The 19,565-nt window shown below is 44.6% G+C and overlaps 1 protein-coding gene across 3 annotated transcripts in view; it reads right to left on the bottom strand.

Annotated features, from left to right (window-relative positions):
* RESF1 (retroelement silencing factor 1) overlaps positions 1 to 19,565 on the bottom strand; it is a 51,913-nt gene that overhangs the window by 11,313 nt on the left and 21,035 nt on the right. For all 3 annotated transcript variants that reach the window (XM_030543537.1, XM_030543545.1, XM_030543533.1), the window contains one exon: positions 7,467 to 7,507. The gene's annotated coding sequence lies outside the window, so the exon portion shown is untranslated. The remainder of the gene's footprint in view (positions 1 to 7,466; positions 7,508 to 19,565) is intronic.

Genomic DNA, 19,565 nt, shown 5'->3' with positions numbered 1-19,565 from the left:
AGCCCGAGTCAGCTGACGTAGACCAACGGGGTGTCTAGTTGCTGAGTAGACATACCCTCAGCCAGCTTTGACTCACTAGGTCTCCCCTCCCCTTTAGGGCCCATGTGCCCTCTTTAAGCCTAATCAGGAGGCAGCTAAAAAGTGTACTGGCCTCTTCCCTCTTAAAGGACCAGTGCAACCCTGTGACAATGAATTCTTCCTTTTTGGAGGGAGGAGAGCACTTATAAGGAGGTCAGTTGGAATGAATAAACTGATAACTGCCAATTCATACTTCAACATCTAGTAAGAAGAATAGTCTATTTTAAGTCCATCCAAAAGCCACTGTGCCTGCCATTCTACCGTGAAAACTGAATGCCTCAGACAGCACCTTCAAACTCATTTAGTCCGTGTGTTTGTTCAAAGTCATATCTTATTGTAGGGACAAAAACACACATTTAGTACTTTTTCCTCATTAGTATTACAGCATCAATACAGTCAAAGAGGGAAACAGTCACTTTTGAAAATTTTGCTGACGTAAGCCTCATGAGGCTAAGTCCCATTTTCAAAAATTACAGGATCCTAAGTGCCTAAGCTAGGTCTACACTTGGAAGGCTTTGATGATATAGCTAAACTGCCAATGTGCTCCTAGCATGGGTGCAACTATGCTTTTTGCTGGTATAATTGCACCCACACAAGGATATTCTGCTGCCACAACTATGTCACAAATCACATGTCACCCGCTGCATGCGCGCACACACACACACATATCCACCCACCCTAGCTATGCTGGCAAAAATTTGTAGTGCAGACCTGGTCTAAGTCTCATTAAAAATCCATGGGATTTAGGTGCCCAGCTGCATAGGCCATTTCTGAAAGTGAGACTTACACATTTTGTAAAATATTTATCCTATATTTCCTTTGTGTGCATTGGTAGAATCATGAGCAAGTTCAAACTGAAGTGCCAACAAAAACAAAACCCACCAACCATGCAGCAATGACATTTGTGACATATCAGTTGCACTGTAGAGACAGTTACTTCAAATCAGGTAGTGAAGGTCAGTGTTATTTAGTGACAGGCAAAGGGAATCCAACTTATATTTCAACTCCTAAGGGTCACTCACTCGCAGTACCTGGTAATATTAAAAGTAGAAAGGTCTTCATTTATTTGAGGGTCTTCCTGAACTTGGCCTTTGATTTCTGAATATTTTAAAATAGCTGAACTGTATACTTGAGTACTAATTTTAAGGACTGAATGCTGTTACATGTTTGGATGTAATAAGACATGCTGCCAAATAACCAACTCAGTTGAAGATTTAAGACAGACAAAATCAATACTTAATACAGCACTACACAGAATACAGAAAGGAAAAGACATATATACCCATCTCTGACTGCAGAAGTTTGGCATGACCAACTCGCCAAAATTTAACCCTTTATATAGCAGTAAGACAAAGAAAATCCTTTCATGCTTTAAATTTTATTTTGAATCAATAATAAGCCAAACAACATTTGTAACTAACTCATCTCTAATAGGACCATCGGTAGCCACAATTAACTCTTAATGAGTTAGATATAAATCAATGCATTAGTCAGTGGTTTGCTGTTATACTGATTATAGAACACATCTGTCAAAGTTCCTTCCCCATTCTGAACTTTAGGGTACAGATGTGGGGACCTGCCATGGACACTTCTAAGCTTAATTATCAGCTTAGATCTGGTATCGCTGCCACCAACCCCAAGCACTACTTTTCTTCCCTGGGTAGTCTTGAGAGACTTCACCAATTTCCTGGTGAACACAGATCCAAACCTCTTGGATCTTAAAACAAGGAGAAACTAACCATCCCCCCTCCTTTCTCCCACCAACTCCTAGTGGATCCAGATCCAAACCCCTTGGATCTAAAAAACAAGGAAAAAAATCAATCAGGTATTAAGAAAAAGACTTTTAGTTAAAGAAAAGAAAGGTAAAAGAAAACCCTCTGGGAGAGATTAGCATACCAGCTACTCTCACAGACAACAGATTCAAAACACAGGATGTTCCCCTGGGCAAAAATTTTAATACACACAAGAATACCCAAATTTGATAATTTCTTTAATGGTACCAAGACAAATTACAAAGAAAATAAACATAAACCTATTTATCCCTTTCTAAAATTTACTACTCTGATAAGAGGCTGGGTCCTTGATCTTTTTCACTCCGGCTGAAACTGAGACTCTGAACAAAGGAAAAACTTCCCTCCTTCCTTTTGAAGCATCTTGTTCCCCCATTGGTTCCTCTGGTCAGGTGTCAGCTAGGCTAGGTGAACTTCTTAATCCTTTACAGGTAAAAAGGCATTAACCCTTAACTATCTGTTTATGACAACATCTGTTATAACAAATGTTCCCTCTCCAGATTGTTCATTACTAGTAACTTATCAATAATAGTGTGCATTTATAAGCATCCTTTATCAATTACACAAGGCTGTCCATTACAACACACATCTATTAGTTGCCTGAGGTCCGTTCCTGACATCTGAACCAAGTTAGCAAGGTGAAGGGGGAAAAACAGATTAGATCATTAAGTACAGTCCAACTAGGATTACAGACATCCATTTGTCTAAAATCACACACAGCATTCTGGGATTTTTGGCCAAGGAATCATGAGAGTTTAATATACAAAAGAATCATAAGATTAATATTTATTAACAAAGCAAACATCTGGTGTCTGTTCCATAATTTTTACAGGCACGTTAATCTCTCCTCCGTCTAGTCCTTTCTGTCCTACTTTGTTCCAAAGCAGCCTCAAAAACTGAAAGTAACTACATTCACTCCCTACTACTTTCACAGCCCATCAACACATTATTAAACTGTGATAGGCACAATATAAAAGCCTTAAAAAGGAAAAAAGGAGGTTACTTACCTGTAACTGAAGGTTCTTCAAGATGTCTTGTCCGTATCTGTATTCCATTGAGGGTTATGCATGCATACCATGCATCAACAGTCAGACTTTGAAAGTAGCCACCGCTGGTTCATGCATGTGCCCTGGCTCGCCTCATGCTTCCATGTAAGGCAATAAAAGGCAGAGCGCATGGACCACATCTTTAGTTCCTTCTCCACCATTAATTGACCAATCTGCAGCAGAGGGAAAAGGTGGGCAGGAAGTGGAATACAGATCAGAACCACGCATCTTGAAGAACCTCCAATTAAAAATCTCTGCTTCTTCTTCGAGTGATGGTCCCTACTGTATTCCACTGAGGGTGATTAACAAACTGTACCTAAGTTGGAGGAGAATGCAAGGTTAAAGATGGAGTGGTCACGTGGAGAACTGCCATGCTGAAGGAAGCATTCACTGCCAAGTCAGAACTCCACCTCACTACTCTACATATGTCTACAAGGAACACGTCCTAAAAGGAGGCCATGGTTGAACCCTGAGCTCTTGTGGAGTGAAAACCTGCAACCATGTAGGGAAAGTTAGGCCTGACAACTGGTAGAAGAGTTTAAGGCAAATAAAAATCCACTTGGAGATTCTCTGGGTGGAAATGGTTTGCCCAGAGTATCTCTGCTATTGCAACAAACAGTCTAGAGGACTTCCTAATTGGTTTCATTCTGTGCAAGTAGGAAATTCTAGAGCAGCGCCCCTCAGGGGGAAGGAGAGGCTTCGGAGTTAGGTCTGAATGGACAATAAGACTGTCTCTCTCAGCCGAGTGTCCGATGGTGAATCCTGGTCAATGACATAGTGTTGTATGAACATGTGAGATGATGTCCAAGTAGCTGCTTTACATACATCAGTAACAGGCACGTCATTCAAGAAGGCTACCAATGTTGAAACTGATCTTGTGCAGTGTGTTCTGACTCATGATGGGGATTGTAGCTCATGTTGACAGAAGTAAAACTGGATACAACTTGAAATCCTTTTGGAAAGTCTCTGCTTAGATATGGATTTGCCTTTAAACCCCTCTGTATTGTGGAGAAACAATTTAGGAGTTTTTCTAAACAGTCTGGTCTGTTTGAGATAAAAGGCTTGTGTCCTTTTGATGTCCAGGGTCTGGAATACTGCCTCTTGTCTGTTCTTGGTTTAGGGAAGAATGTGAGAGAATGAATGGGTTGGTTGAGGTGGAATGAAGAAGGGACTTTAGGTAAAAATGTAGGATGCAGTCTTAGAGTGACTGTATTCTTGAGAAAGATCATATATGGTGGATATGCCATAAGGGCCCCAAGATACATGCCTTGTGGACACAATGGCAACGAGAAAGGCTACTTTCATGGAAAGGTGTAGTAGTGAGCATGTAGCCAAAGGTTAAAATGGGACGCTTGTGAGAGATCGAAGCACTAAAGTGAGGTCCCATGGAGGAGTTGAGGCTCTGGCTTCTAGGCAGAGATTACATACGCCCTACAGGAATCTTTTGGTAATTGGATGACCAAACGCTGAAACCTCATCCACCTTATGGTGGAAGGTTGTGACTGCTGCCAGGTATACTCGGAGTGAACTCACTGAGAGACCGGATTTCTTAAGATGAAGTATGTAGTCCAGGACTAATGGCACGGGTAGAGATGGTGGCTTCAATTTGTTTGTTTAGGCAACATGTTTGGAATTTGTTCCATTTGTGGAGGTATGTCAAGCGTGTAGTTGACTGTTTACTGTGTAACACCATGTCTGACTTCCTCAGAGCAGATCATCTCCTCGCCTTGGAACCAGTGAGGAGACAAACTCTCAAGTGGAGCATCTCCAGGTTCGGGTGCAAGGTCTGACCTGCATCCTGTGAATGGAGATTTGGAAGTGGGAGGACACGTGGTGGGCATGCTGACATCCGCTGTAGGTATTGTGGCAGAGCTCTGACCTTGCTCCCGTGGGTCCTGCGCTTCTAGGCAGTTTATGCTAGCCTCAGTGGCTCACTGTGACCCTCCACGTAGCCCTTCTCTCTCTAGGACCAGGGTTACAGTCTACTGAGCCCTTTTCATCATGGGCCTGCAAGGAGGTTGGTGAGAGAACTCCCACAGTCTCTGTTCAGGCCCCTGTCAGGACAGGAGGCTGCCTTCCCCTCCCAGGAGATGTTCCTGTAATGGTGGGTTGGGGGGAACCCGGGCCCGCCCTCTGCTCCGGGTTCCGGCCCAGAGACCCTAATGGTAGCAGTTGTTGGCAGCCAACCTTTCACTGCCAGAGTTGCTACATTTCCCTGAGCCACTTCCCCACAGCTCTCCTGCTTCTCCCTTCTTCACCCTTACCTTAGGGCTCTTTTAATGATCGTCTGAGGGCGTCTTCAGTAACCAGTCCTTCAGCCACACTTCCTCGCCTCTGGCTCCCCTCTGTCTGACTGAAGTGAGCCCTTTTTATAGTATCAGCAGGGCCTTAATTAGAGTCAGGTGGTCACATTAACGGAATGGCCTCACCTGACTCTTTGTAGGTTAATTAGAGTCAGGTGTTCTCATTAGCCTGGAGCAGCCCCTGCTCTGGTCAGTCAGGGAACAGAAAACTTAACCCAGTGGCCAGTATATCTGCCTTCTGCTATACCCAACTGGCCTGGGTCTATCACAGTGTGGATACCAGGTTTGCTTGGCCATGTGGAGGCTATCTATGCGGATGACTTTGGCTTAGCTGGCCCTCGTATGACCCTAGACAGCAACAGCGTAGGAAGGAAGGCATACAGGAGAGGTGTCCCCCATCGGACGAAAAAAGACATTGCCTCTGGATCTTGGTCCAAGGATCCTATTAAAGTTGTAAAGTGAAGAACTCAAAGGTTAGGAAATGTCAGAATTGCCTGTGAAACCGTGGCAGCTTTGTTTCCCCTCCACGTCCAGGTCCCCCCACTGGTTCCCAGTCTGCTCATAATGCCAGTCTCAGTTTCCTTCGCCTCCCAGCTCAGTTTGCCTTGCTGGCTCCCAGACCTAGTCTTTTTACCCAGCCTATCCCCATCTCCACCCACTACCAGCCTCCAGTTTCAGTCTCCATCCCAGGATTCCTGTCGGGGAAGACCAGAGGAATAGATTGGGACATGTCCTATGTCTGGCTCATATCCTCTCTCTATTTGAGTCAAACAGTCTTCTCCACAAATGCTCCCCGCTGCGGGCACCAAGGCATGTGTCATTGAGAACAATGGAGAAACAGGCTCCCTGCTCTCATTTCCAGTGCCTGGCCCCCACCGCAGCCTAGAGAAACCATTATAGGGAAAGACTGTCTTCACTCCTGTAGGCTTAGGCTGAAGTATGCTCACTCACTCTGGAGATGGCACATGCAGTCTGGTCACATGTAGAAGCTGTGAGAGGAAGAAACATGTTCAGCTGCTCTATAGGGATGTCAAATCTATAGCCTGGTCAGCATTAGGAACTGTTAGGAGATGGTGCATAGTCAGTATGAGCAGAATCTTCAGAGATTTTAGCTTTTAAGCTCTAGGAAGTTTCCAATGAGCATGTGTGAACTGCAATTTTTTAAACGGCTTATAACTTGACCAAATTTGAGTGCATTTTCACAGGGACAACAAATTATGTATCACTGATACAAAGCCACCCCCCTACCAAGTTTCAAGTTCCTACTCCAAGTCAGGGGAGCAATAGAGCTTTCCTAAGAAAAGGAACCAGGGATTTTTAAACAGTGAAAAACAAGCTCCATTCTCTCTTGCTCCACTCTCAGAAACAGTTGAACTGTTTTGGCTGAAGTCTTCCAAAAACATTCAGACTGAGAAACCTTAGTAACAGGCAGTGCTACCTGTGACATCTATAATGAAAATTCCCATAATCTTTATGAGGTAGTTTGATATTATCCTCATTTTACAAAAGGGGACCTGAGACCGAGTGGCTTGCCCATAACCACAAAGAGCGAGTCACCTGGCACCCAGAGCTATGGTTTAGATCTCGAGAACATTTAGTTCAAGTCTAGCAGAAATAAGGTTTGAAGTTGATCAGGCTAGCACTCTTGCAGTTTAACTGGATCATACAGTAAGAATATTCAATAGGATACTTTTCGAAATTATAGAAGGAAGGATAGTCTTGTGGTTGAGGCCCATGAGAGAGAACCAAGAGCTCTGGTTTTGCTCCCAATTCTGAGCAAGACACTTACACTTTACTCTATAAAGTGGAAATATTGTTCAAGTTCACGGAGTAGTGAGAGGCTGAAGTCAGTGTTTGTAAAGCCATTTTGTGTTCCTTTATTAACTTTCTGCACCTTTTTAGCACCTAGTAGGTTCAAGGGCAGTCACTTGCAGACACCTATATAGGGAACTATTACAGACCTACATATACAGAGAGATGCAAAAAGGACAGTGATAATCAAAGGAATATAAAAGTGAAAATAAGATCCTGTAGAAAGAGTACAAAAAACCCCAAACCCTGAATCTTTGAGGAAACCTAAATGCCAGATTTGAACAAGCACTTTTTGGATACATGAACCTTATTCTTCCTCCAAATTATGGTCAAGTTATGTTTTGTGAGTTGGAAAATAATTTCACACACTTACAAAACCATGACAAACTCTTTGATCAAATCCACTATAAGTTTGTGTAACAATGAAAACTACTTACTGATGGTATTCCGGACAAGAGGCTTCCAGTCTTCATACAACCTGCAACATAACAGAAATTATTAGACAATAGAAGCCAACATAAATTGAGAATAGCAGCCCCTAGTCAAAAGGAATTTTAACTTCATTGCCTGTGCTTACCTCAAGCTAATTTGAGAGCTTCTGTTTATTTATTTATTTTAAATAAAAGCAACATTTAGACAAGTGGAATTTTATTTGTCCATCCCCTTCTCTAGCTTACTACTTCATGCATATACACAGGTAGTATTCTCTAAACTGCAATTAAGTTACCAGACTGTGGCTCTTTAAGATACTGTCAAAAAACAGACCATGCAGCTTAACTGGGCTCTGATTTTATTTAGTTTAATAGTGCTTTAGAGAATATGGTTATCTTCTTGGAAGATGACCACTTCTTCATTTCATCACCATCACTGGTACTTATTAACCCCATTTTGTATTTGCCTTTTCTCCTTTAAAACAAAACATCTAAACCTAACAGCCTCTCTCATTTGAGGGTGAGTGGAGACGGAAAGAAAATTTTGTCCCCTTATACATGTCACCCTTGGCCTACACAGAGTTCTGCTTCTTCAGTTACCAGATTGATTTGTTAGAGAGCTCAAGGGACTTAAGGCCTATGGTTAGCCACCTGCAAGTGCAGATCTAACACTGAATTAATGCATTTGGAAGTTTCTACCTGGACGTCTTGTTTTTAGAGTTTTTCATCAAAAACTTCAGGCATTCTATCCAAGTGCTTTATAATAACAGAGCCTCATCCATACGTCACGTGGCTCAAATTATTATTATTTTATATTATTTATATAAGATATATCTATCTCATAGAGCTGGAAGGGACCTTGAAAGGTCATTGAGTCCAGCCCCCTGCCTTCACTAGCAGGACCAAGTACTGATTTTGCCCCAGATCCCTAAGTGGCCCCCTCAAGAATTGAACTCACAACTCTGGGTTTAGCAGGCCAATGCTCAAACCACTGAGCTATCCCTCCCCACAGAGCATAGCATGGTGCTTCAACAACAAATGCCTTGAGCTCAAACCAGGAAAATGTCTCTAACCTGTACATTCAGGTAAAAAAGCTCTGAATCATTTCTCCAGAATCATTCTTATTGGCCTGACCACACTATAGAAGTTAAGGGAAAATCATTAATGGCGCATAATTCCTAAGATTTATTTCCCATACTTCAGGGAAAGAGAATAAGAGAGACTGGTTCATGATGAAAATACAGTCATAGGATTTGGCTACACTGGAGAGTTGCAGCACTGGTGGTGGCTTTACAGTGCTGCAACACACTTATAGCACTGTATGTGCCTTGCATCTCCCTGGCTACAGCGCTGGCTGTACTCCACCTCGGCCTGGGAAATAACGACTGCAGTGCTGATGATACAGCGCTGCTCCACCAGGGTGGCCACCAAAAGCGCTGTTATTGGCCTCCAGAGATATTAGGAGGTATCCCAGAATGCCTGTTCAGCCACTCTGCTCATCAGTTCGAACTCTACTGCCCTAGCCTCAGGTGACCTGCCCTTTAAATGCCCCGATAATTTAAAAAATCCCCTTCCTGTTTGTTCAGCCAGGTGTGGAGTGCAATCAGTTAATCTTTCCAGCTGACCATGCCTCCACGCACCAAACGAGCCCCAGCAAGGAGCAATGGCGAGTTGCTGGACCTCATCAGTGTTTGGGGGCAGGAAGCTGTGCAGTCACAGTTGCGCTCCAGTCATAAAAATTACGATACCTATGGGCAGATATCAAGGGCCATGCTGGAAAGGGGCCATGACCGGGACGCACTGCAGTGCAGGGTTAAAGTGAAAGACCTGTGGAGTGCCTACTGCAAAGCCTGCAAGGGAAACCGCCACTCCGGCGCTGCCCCCACAACCTGCCGTTTTTACAAAGAGCTGGACACGATACTTGGGGGTGACCTCACCGCCAATCCGAGGACCATGATGGACACTTCAGAGCGAGGGTGGGGGGGAAGAGGAGGAAACCGAGGATGAGGGTACTGGGGTGGGGGGGAGACACCCCGGAGTCCTTGCTGGCATGCAGCCAGGAGCTCTCCTCAAGCCAGGAGAAAGGTAGCCACTCACAGCAGCAGATACTTGGTGGAGGACAAACAGAGGAGCGGGTTCCCAGTAAGCAGCTTTTACTTTCAGGATGGAAATTTTTTGGGAGAGGAGGGAGGGTTACGGCTGCATGCATGCCTAGATGTGGAATAGCGTGGGCAATGCGCTTGCGCAAGTTTACTGGGAGAGCCACTGTGGTCCTTGTCCCAATCAGGCTAATGTGTCCGCTCCACTGTGCTGCGAGGGGTGGGGGGACCATTGCAAGACACAGGAAAGCTGCACAGGGGCCAGGGAGGAATCCGCATTGCTGTAGAAGACCCTCCCGCTCTTCCCAGGTGACCCGCAGCAGCGAGATATCTTCCAGGATCAACTCCTGTGGAAAATGTTGGGAGACTGTTCAGTGTAGGTGCCCCCTGCAGCTGTTTGCTTTCCCCAACGCATAGAAACCTTGAGGACAGTACAACCCTGAAGCAATCAGTCCCCCTTACTCACCATTTCGGGGCTCCTGTGGGTTGTGTGTGCTCTCTATGGTATGGGAAAATTATGCTATTGAGAAGACTGTAAACTCCTTCACTATGTAGGAATAACTGTCTGATATAAAACAATGCTGCCTCTGTTAAGTGTTCCCTTTTTTGCCTTTCCACAAGCAACCTTGAGATCTCAGCTGCCTGTGTTAACAACAGCTCAAAGACTCCAAAACCTACGGAAGAAGGTGCAAAAAATCAAAGAAGACATGCTGCAAGCAGTTATGGATCACTCTGCCATAAAGAATCAAAAAGTGCTGGACTGGAGGGAAAGGGAAAGCAGGATCCGCCAGAAAAACGCAGCGGCCAGGACGAGAAGCACAAAGCAACTGATAAACATCCTGGTGCACCAAGCGGACTCTATCCAGGCGCTTGTACCCATGCAGGCAGAGCACTACCGCGCCGGCACCCTCCGTACCAAAGCTCTCTCTCTTGAGCCCCAATGTCAGCTCAAAACCCCCTTCCACAGCATCCAGGTTCTTACCACCACCAGCTGCCTCCAACACCTGTACATTCACAAACCAGTCCTGAGAACTACGAACCTTACCCTCTGCACTCAACCCCCATCACCATGCATCTAGGCATCTAGAAGTGCAGCAGTCATTGCACAGCACTCCAGACAGGACATATTCAAACCTATGACTTGTACAGTTCCCCACCCCAACCCCCTGCCGTTTTATGTTCCCGAAATGTTGTGTGTCTGTCGATAAAGTTATTTTCTTTTCAATAAATGAATTCTTTGCTTTGAAAAGTCTTTATTATTGCAGAAAGTCTAAGATTCCTTAGCCCAGGAAAGAAACAGGCACTGCATATCAGCTTAGGAAACACAGATTCTTACTAACATTGTAACCACTGCACTTCACTCCCGTGCAAGGCACCCAACATTACTGTTGGTTTTCAGCCTCAAATTCCTCCCTCAAGGCATCCCTAATCCTTGCAGCCCTGTGCTGGGCCTCTCTAGTAGCCCTTCTCTCTGGCTGTGCAAATTCAGCCTCCAGGCGTTGAACCTCAGAGGTCCGTGCCTGACTGAATCTTTCACCCTTCCCTTCACAAATATTATGGAGGGTACAGCACGCGGATATAACCACGGGGATGCTGCTTTCACCCAAGTCTAGCTTCCCATACAGAGATCGCCAGCGCCCCTTTAAACGGCCAAAAACACACTGCACAGTCATTCTGCATCGGCTCAGCCTGTACTTGAACCAGTCCTTGCTCCTGTCAAGCTTCCCTGTATACGGTTTCATGAGCCAAGGCATTAACGGGTAAGCAGGGTCTCCAAGGATCACAATGGGCATTTCAACATCCCCTACTGTGATCTTCCGGTCTGGGAAAAAAGTCCCTGCCTGCAGCTTCCTGAACAGGCCAGTGTTCCGAAAGATGTGTGCATCATGCACCTTTCCAGACCAGCCTGTGTTAATGTCAATGTAATGCCCATGGTGATCCACAAGCGCCTGGAGAACCATAGAGAAATACCCCTTCCGATTAACGTACTCGGATGCTAGGTGGGGTGGTGCCAGAATAGGAATATGCGTCCCATCTATCACCCCTCCATAGTTAGGGAAACCCATTTGTGCAAAGCCATCCACAATGTCCTGAACGTTCCCCAGAGTCACAGTTCTTCTTAGCAGGACGCGATTAATGGCCCTCCAAACTTGCATCATCACAATTCCAACGGTCGACTTTCCCACTCCAAACTGGTTCCCGACCGATTGGTAGCTGTCTGGAGTTGCCAGCTTCCAGATTGCAATAGCCACCCGCTTCTCCACCGTCAGGGCAGCTCTCAATCTCGTGTCCTTGTGCCGCAGGGTGGGGGTGAGCTCCTCAGACAGTCCCATGAAAGTGGCTTTTCTCATCCGAAAGTTCTGCAGCCACTGCTCATCACCCCAGACTTCCATGACAATGTGATCCCACCACTCAGTGCTTGTTTCCCGAGCCCAAAAGCAGTGTTCCACAGTGCTGAGCATTTCCGTGAATGCCAGAAGCAATTTAGTGTCATACGCGTCAGGCGACTCGCTATCATCGTCGGACTCCTCATCACTTTGGATCTTAAGGAACAGCTCAACTGCCAAACGTGATGTGCTGGCGAGACTCATCAGCATACGCCTCAGCAGTTCAGGCTCCATTCCCACAGAAATCATGCTGAACAGAAACCGCTGAGAGCCAAGATGGCGCCAAACGTGGATGGAAAAACAGAGATTGCTGGGATGTGAAGTGATGCATCAGAGGGCATTGGGACAGGAAGCAAAATGACCCACGCCCTCCACCCCCTTCCCACAACCCACGGCACCAAAATGGAACGAGGTGCTCTGTGGGATAGCTGCCCATAATGCACCATTCCCAACACCGCTGAAAATGCTGCAAATGTGGCCACACTGCAGAGCTGGTAGCTGTCAGTGTGGTCACACTCCAGCGCTTTCCCTACACAGCTGTACAAAGACAGCTTTAACTCCCAGCGCTGCACACCTGCAAGTGCAGCCAAACCCTAAGTCTATGGTTACTAGCAGTTGTATTTCTGATAGTTAAACTGTCGCACCTTTTTGGGGGGCAATGTGGAAAAGTAGACAGTGATCTGAATGGGAAAGTGTGTGTCTGAAAGTTGTAAAATTGTCACATTTCTTTCCATTTACAATCAGAATTGTTGTAAACATGTAGGACATAAATATAGTTATACAAGTGAGTGATTTTTGGAACACAGTGAAGCTGCGAGCCGTTCCCTGGAACGGGTAAAGTATTAACGCTTTCCATGTTGAGTTACCTAAATCAAATCCTCTTATCAAATTCCCTTTGTCAAACGATCTACAAATTTGAGTTTTACTAGCAGTTTCCCTTCAATTTGCTACTCATTGAAAATGAACAGCTTTTTCAAGCAAAAGGAAACAGACTTATTTTGGCAGTGCCCAGACACGACTGATTTTTCAAGCTACCACCAGCCTTATCTTTGCTTCTAATATCAAAATCTTCATAATTCTTTACATTGAGAGTAATAAAATCCTGTTATTGGAAATTTTTAGTATTTCTTGTCCTTTCCACAACAATTAAAATGATTTCAGTAATCTTCACTCTAATATACTCTGTACTATAGAGGGGTGAGCAAACTACAGGCCACGGGCTGGATCTGGGCTGCGAGCTGTTTTAAGCCGGCTTATGAGCTGCATCTAGCGGCTCAGCCCCACTCCCGCACTCCGGCCAGGGTGCAGGGTCGGGAGCAGCACCACATGTCTCCAGGAAGCTGCAGCATGGCCCTGCTCCGGTTCCTATGCGCTCAAATGGGAGCTGCAGGAGCGGTGCCTGCAGATGGGGCAGTGTGCAGAGCCGCCTGGCCGTGCCTCCGCATAGGAGCCGGAGAAGGGACATAGCACTGCTTCCAGGAGCCACTTAAGATAAGCACTGCTGAGAGCCTGCACCCCCTGAGCCTCTCCCCATGCCACAACCTCCTGCCCTGATCCCCCCTCCAAACCCCTCAATCCTAGCCCAGAGAACCCTCCTGCACCCCAAACTTCTCATTCCCAGCCCCACCTCAGAGCCCACAACCTAAGCCAGAACCTGCACCCCCTCCCGCACCTCTGCCCCTGCTCTGATCCCCCTCCCACCCTCCGAACCCCTCAGTCCCAGCCCAGAGCACCCTCCTACACCCCAAACTCCTTATCCCCAGCCCCACTCCAAAGCCCTCACGTCCTCCCACACCCCAACCCCAATTTTGTGAGCATTCATGGCCCCCCATACAATTTCTATTCCCCAACGTGGCCCTCAGGCCAAAGTTTGCCCATTCCTGCTCTAGACGATTTTAAAAGGTATGCTTCTGTATCTCTTAAACAAGAGGACCTACACAGAATTTATCTAATCTTTTTTTGAACTTACAAAGCATATGTCACAGACAAGCTCCAGTACATGTACAAAACTACCAAATCATAGCATCTTAATTAACAAAATCAAAGCAAAACTGGACCCATGTTGCTTATTGAAAGAAATGTGATCATCAGTTTTTATAAGCTGTATTAGAACTAAAAACTAACTAAACTCAGTTTAAGAAAACATATTTACAAAGCAAACCTATGATTTAAATTAAACTTTTTAAAAAAGCATTGCAACTATCAAACCAAACAAGTTAGTCTCAATATTGGATTGGAGGTTAAATCAAATCAAGTTAATACAAAAATTAGTTAATCATTCTAAGGATTAAGGATTCCAAGATGTCTACCCATTTGCTTATAAATCTCAACTAAAGATTTACCAGACTCAATTAAATCTACAATTTGAATGGTTAAACATCTTATTATGAAATCAATTTATCTAATGTCTAAATCGCTATCTCAGAGCCAATTATAAAGCTTCCTTAAGACTTCAGTTCTTATGTGGTGGCTAATTCTATTTCCCTAAGAGATATTTATCGGAACACTTTTAATACGTAGAAGTTTGACAACTCTTATTTACCACCAGGGCGGCTCTAGGAATTCTGCTGCCCCAAGCACGGCAGGCAGGCTGCCTTCGGTGGCTTGCCTGCAGGAGGTCCGCCGAAGCCATGGGACCAGCAGACCCTCTGCAGGCATGCCGCCGAAGTCAGCCTGCCTGCCGCCCTCATGGCAACTGGCAGAGCACCCCCCGTGGCTTGCCGCCCCAGGCACGCGCTTGGCGTGCTGGTGCCTGGAGCCGCCCCTGTTTGTCATCTGTAATTTACGGTAATCTGAATTTCTCAAGACTTTAAAGCATAAAATACAGAACACACTTTAATGAATAGTTTTGTGAAAAGTATTTAAAGCTGTTTAACCCTGCAAAACATTTGAGGCCCTCCCCCAATGGACTTTATGGGTGTGATCACACACATACATGCGCATAGCCACACTTTCACATCCTATCCTAAAAAAACCTCACCACATAAGAAGACTTGGACATATGTAATTTAAAAAAAAAAGGAAAACAAAATGAAAGGAGGTTTGCCAACACTTCATTCAGCTCTGAGTCTTCTGGACTCTCAAAGTAGGAGCTAGAACTGCAAACAAGGATCCAGGTTGTGATGTTCTGCTGGCACAGCACTTATTGCTAGCAGTTCTTTGGGTGCAGAAAGAGAATGGTTAAAAGGCTGGAGTGGCTTGTTTGTTGACATCATAACTTCTCCCCAAGGTCTTGGGGTTTCTAAAATGTCAGTCTTCCTTCAGATGGCTTGTTGACCTGAAAAGTCACGTTTCTCAAACTCACTCTTGATTCTTAGTTTGTGAACTTTGCTTCCTCTGCCTTGTATTGTGTCTCTCTATTGACAAATCAGATGTCAAACACACTGTGCAACTCGGTCCAATCAAAATTAGGTTATCCTTAGCAAGGGTTGTGTGTCTGAGTTAATAACTACTTGAGATTCTTGGGCCTGGTCTACACTATGCGCTTAAACCTATTTTAGCAGCATTAAACCGATTTAACGCTGTACCCATCCACGCTATGAGGTTCTCCAGCTATCCCACAGTCCACAGCAGTCTCCAAAAAGTATTTGCATTCTTGGCTGAGCTCCCAATGCCTGTAGGTTCAAACACCTTGTCTGGCGTGGTTCAGGGTATAGCTCCTCAATGTACCCCCTCCCCTCCACACGTGAAAGAAAAGGGGAAAAAATCATTTCTTGACTTTTTTTAATGTCACCCTATGTGTACTGAATGCTGCTGGTAGACGCGATGCTGCAGCAGTGAAGAGCAGTATCTGCTCCTCTTCCCTCCCCAGTGGCAGACAGTACAATATGCTTGGTAACTGCTGAATATCCCTGGCTGGCCTCAGGTGAGGTCGGCCGGGCGGGTGCCTGGGTAAAAATAGGAATGATTCCTGGTCATTCCCAGTAGATGGTACAGAACGGCTGGTAACCGTCTTCATCATAGCAACTGGGGGCTGAGCTTCAATCAGCCCCGTCTTTTCATGTGTAAATAAAAGATTCTGTACTGCCTGGACTATCATAGCAGCTGGAGGCTGCCTCCCCTTCATTTTATCTCACTAACAAGTCCCTGTTTCTTATTCCTGCATTCTTTATAACTTCATGACACAAATGGGGGGACACTGCCACAGCAGCCCAGGAAGGTTGGGGAGGAGGAAAGCAAAAGGGGGTTGTTGCAGGGGCAACCCCCGTGAATGGCACGCAGCTCATCATTTCTGCAGGATCTGACATGGAGCAGCTGTGCTCTCTGGTTCTCTGATACACTGGTTCTCTAGTACAGCAGCCCCATATTCTAGGAAGGACTGACTACTTTTAGATACCATAAAGGAGGAATTGACTTAGAGTCATTCCCATTTTCGCCTTTGCGACGCCGGCCGACCTCAGCCAGGAGCACTCATGATAGCAACAGATGGTACAGAACGACAGATAGCCGTCATCTCATTGCCAATTTACAATGGCAGCAGACGGTACAGAACAACTGATAACCGTCTCTGCTATCATGCAAAAGCAAATGAATGCTGCTGTGTGGCGCTGCAGTATCGCTTCTGTCAGCGGCATCCAGTACACATACGGTGACTGTAAAAAAAAGGCTGAACGGGCTCCATGGTTGTCATGCTATGGCGTCTGCCAGGGCAATCCAGGGAAAAAGGGCGCAAAATGATTGTCTGCCGTTGCTTTCCCGGAGGAAGGAATGACTGACGACATTTACCCAGAACCACCAGCGACAATGATTTTTGCCCCATCAGGCACTGGGATCTCAACCCAGAATTCCAAGGCGCGGGGGAGACTGCGGGAACTATGGGATAGCTACGGAATAGCTACCCACAGTGCGACGCTCCGGAAATCGACGCTAGCCTCGGACCATGGACGCACAACGCCGAATTAATATGCTTAGTGTGGCCGCGTGCACTCGACTTTATACCATCTGTTTTACAAAACCGGTTTATGAAAATCGGAATACTCCCGTACTGTAGATATATCCTTGAACAGGCAAAACTGAAATTTAACCAAAGATTATCAGAGATTTGTACAGCACTATACAGAATATAGCAAGAAGAGATACACTACCACCCTTTATGTATGTGATAAAGAGCTGGCGCGGTGTCTCTTCTTCGCTGCAACTGGTGGCAAGCAGTTTCATTCTCCAAGTTCCAAAAACAGTGTCATTATATAGTGTTTTTAAACCAATACCCCTCTTTGCCAAAAGAAACTTACATTCTTTTATCATTTCGTATTCATTCTCAGTTTACCTGATTTATGTGTGAAGGCATAACTACAGCTGAGAGGACTAATGATTCATCAAAATAATATCTTTCAATGGGTCTTTCTTCCCCCATAATAATTCCCTTATAGGAAACTTCTGTTATAACAATCATCCATCATCAGTTTCCCAGGTTTATATCTGCTTATGTAAGCATTATATAATTTATTTATTTTAAGGGAATGGTTTCTAAAACTATCTTGAGTTTTATAGACATGGAGATGCCAAGGATTCTTAGATACACCCTAATACATACAATTCCTGAATAGGGTTACTTACAGGTCAAGAGCTAGTATTCTGGGCTTTAGTGTCAAACACATTCTTTGCTAATATCATAAAGATTCTAAAGAATAATTGATTTATAAATGGATGAAATATGCAGAAAGAAAAGGACTAAAAGGGTCAATATTACTACCAGGTACTGACACAAGCATCAATTTGTAAGATCCTCACTTAAATCAGTGATGAAAAAAAAATTGGTATTATTGAGAACTCAAAGACTGTAGGTTTGTAACCTCTGAAAAATATATTAACAACAAAAGCAACATGTGACCACTTTTAAGGAAGCTAGATGGATGAAAAGTCACAAGATGACATCGTATCACCAGTTTAAGGACATAAAAATACATAAAAACGGCATAAAAATCGCTGATTGGAAAAACTAGCAACAAAAAATACACTCTTTTCCTTCATCAGCAAAATTCAAAAGTTCAAACTTATGATCAGTTCCATCATCTACAGTTTCTCCTCCACTAATTTAGAACCAGAACAGTGATCCTATCAACAAGACATTTACATTATCTTTTGGAATCAACATCTTAACAGAAAAAAATCCCTTTAAGCTTATAATGAAACTCATTTGAAACACAAAAGACTTAAATTAATATTTTATCTGAGGTCTGTATATCCACACATGCTATTCTCCTCAAATCACTTCAGAATTAGGGACCAACAACATTTCAGTGTTTTGTGACTCACAAATCTCAGATGATATGTGCTATTATCTTACATCTGGCTCTGTCAAACACACTAGATACTAAAAATGTCACACCACACCATGCGCAGTCCAACCCCAGACACTCGAGATCCTCGAAGCACTCGTTCTGATCAGATGCCTGATGTTTGCATTGTAATCCCATCTACATCAGATCCAGCTACACTCTTGTTCTCCAACTACCTCTCCCGCTTCCTGGATGCCTGGACTCAGATTACTTCAGATCGCTGGGTTCTCAGCACAGCAGAACTGAGTTACACCATCCAATTCATAGACAGCTGCCGCAGCACCAGGTGAAGTCCTGACAACTCCCTGATCCTTGGCGGCACCAGTGGTGCTGAGTCTTGCCCCTCTGGGAATGCCAGTACCAGAAGGGTAAAATGAATGGGTGTGGCAGGAGCCAGGGATCATCTTTATTAATCCCCCCACACACAAACATACACTACTATATTATAGCTGTGACCATACCTGTAACTATAAGTTTGACAGACTTACTCCAGTGATTATGCTGCATTATCTCTCCCGCGTGCGCTCAGAATCTTTCTTCGTCTCTCCTCACTGTCCTTCTCTCAACTGCCAGACTGACCTTTATGGCATTTTTCAATTCTATTTTTAGACGCAACAGCATCCTACTTATTTACCTGCTTGTGCTAATTGTCAGTTCTATTTTTAGACTTTCAAACATTATTTACCTCAGTGTTATGATCTCTTAAGTCATTGTTGTTTACCACCCTTTTCCTGCCAATTCTCTATTTAGTCCTATGTGATCTGCAGTTTCCATCTAATGGTAGAGTAACTATTACTTATTGAAAATGAAAGCCAGGGACACAAAACAGAATCTGAGGACTTCAAAATGGAGTTTCACTGGTATCAGTCCTAATTTTCGTCAATTATGCTGATCACAAACAACTGCCTGTTAGGATAATATTAGCAGCGCAAAGCTATGTCAGTACAGCAAAGCCTAAACCTCTCTGTGGGTGTTACTTGCTTGCCCTGTGTATGTTCCAAGTTATAACAAGTTTTATCAGTATTACACCCTGCTGCACAAGACCCTCATTGGGAGAAAGGTTGGGGCCTAGAAGCAAGAGCCAGTAGGCTGAGCTCCAGCTAGGAAGAGCAGGGAGTCGCAGCTTTGCAAAGAACAGACTGGGGCAGAAGAATGGCTCTCGGTGTGATGGAAGATTCCAGAGCTGAGTATGAATTTTGTGAGGGGGATGGACTTGATTTTGGGACTGTCAAGGTATTTTTCCCACTTTGAACTTTAGCGTCCAAAAAGTGGGGACCTGCATATGCCCTTCTAAGCTTAATTCCTAGCTTAGATCTGATAGTGCTGCCACCAACCAGAAAT

The sequence above is a fragment of the Gopherus evgoodei genome, chromosome 1 (assembly GCF_007399415.2).
Source record: "Gopherus evgoodei ecotype Sinaloan lineage chromosome 1, rGopEvg1_v1.p, whole genome shotgun sequence".
NCBI lineage: Eukaryota > Metazoa > Chordata > Testudines > Testudinidae > Gopherus > Gopherus evgoodei.
The sequence above is the reverse complement of the archived record's forward strand: the minus strand, read 5'-3'. Positions and strand labels throughout refer to the sequence as shown.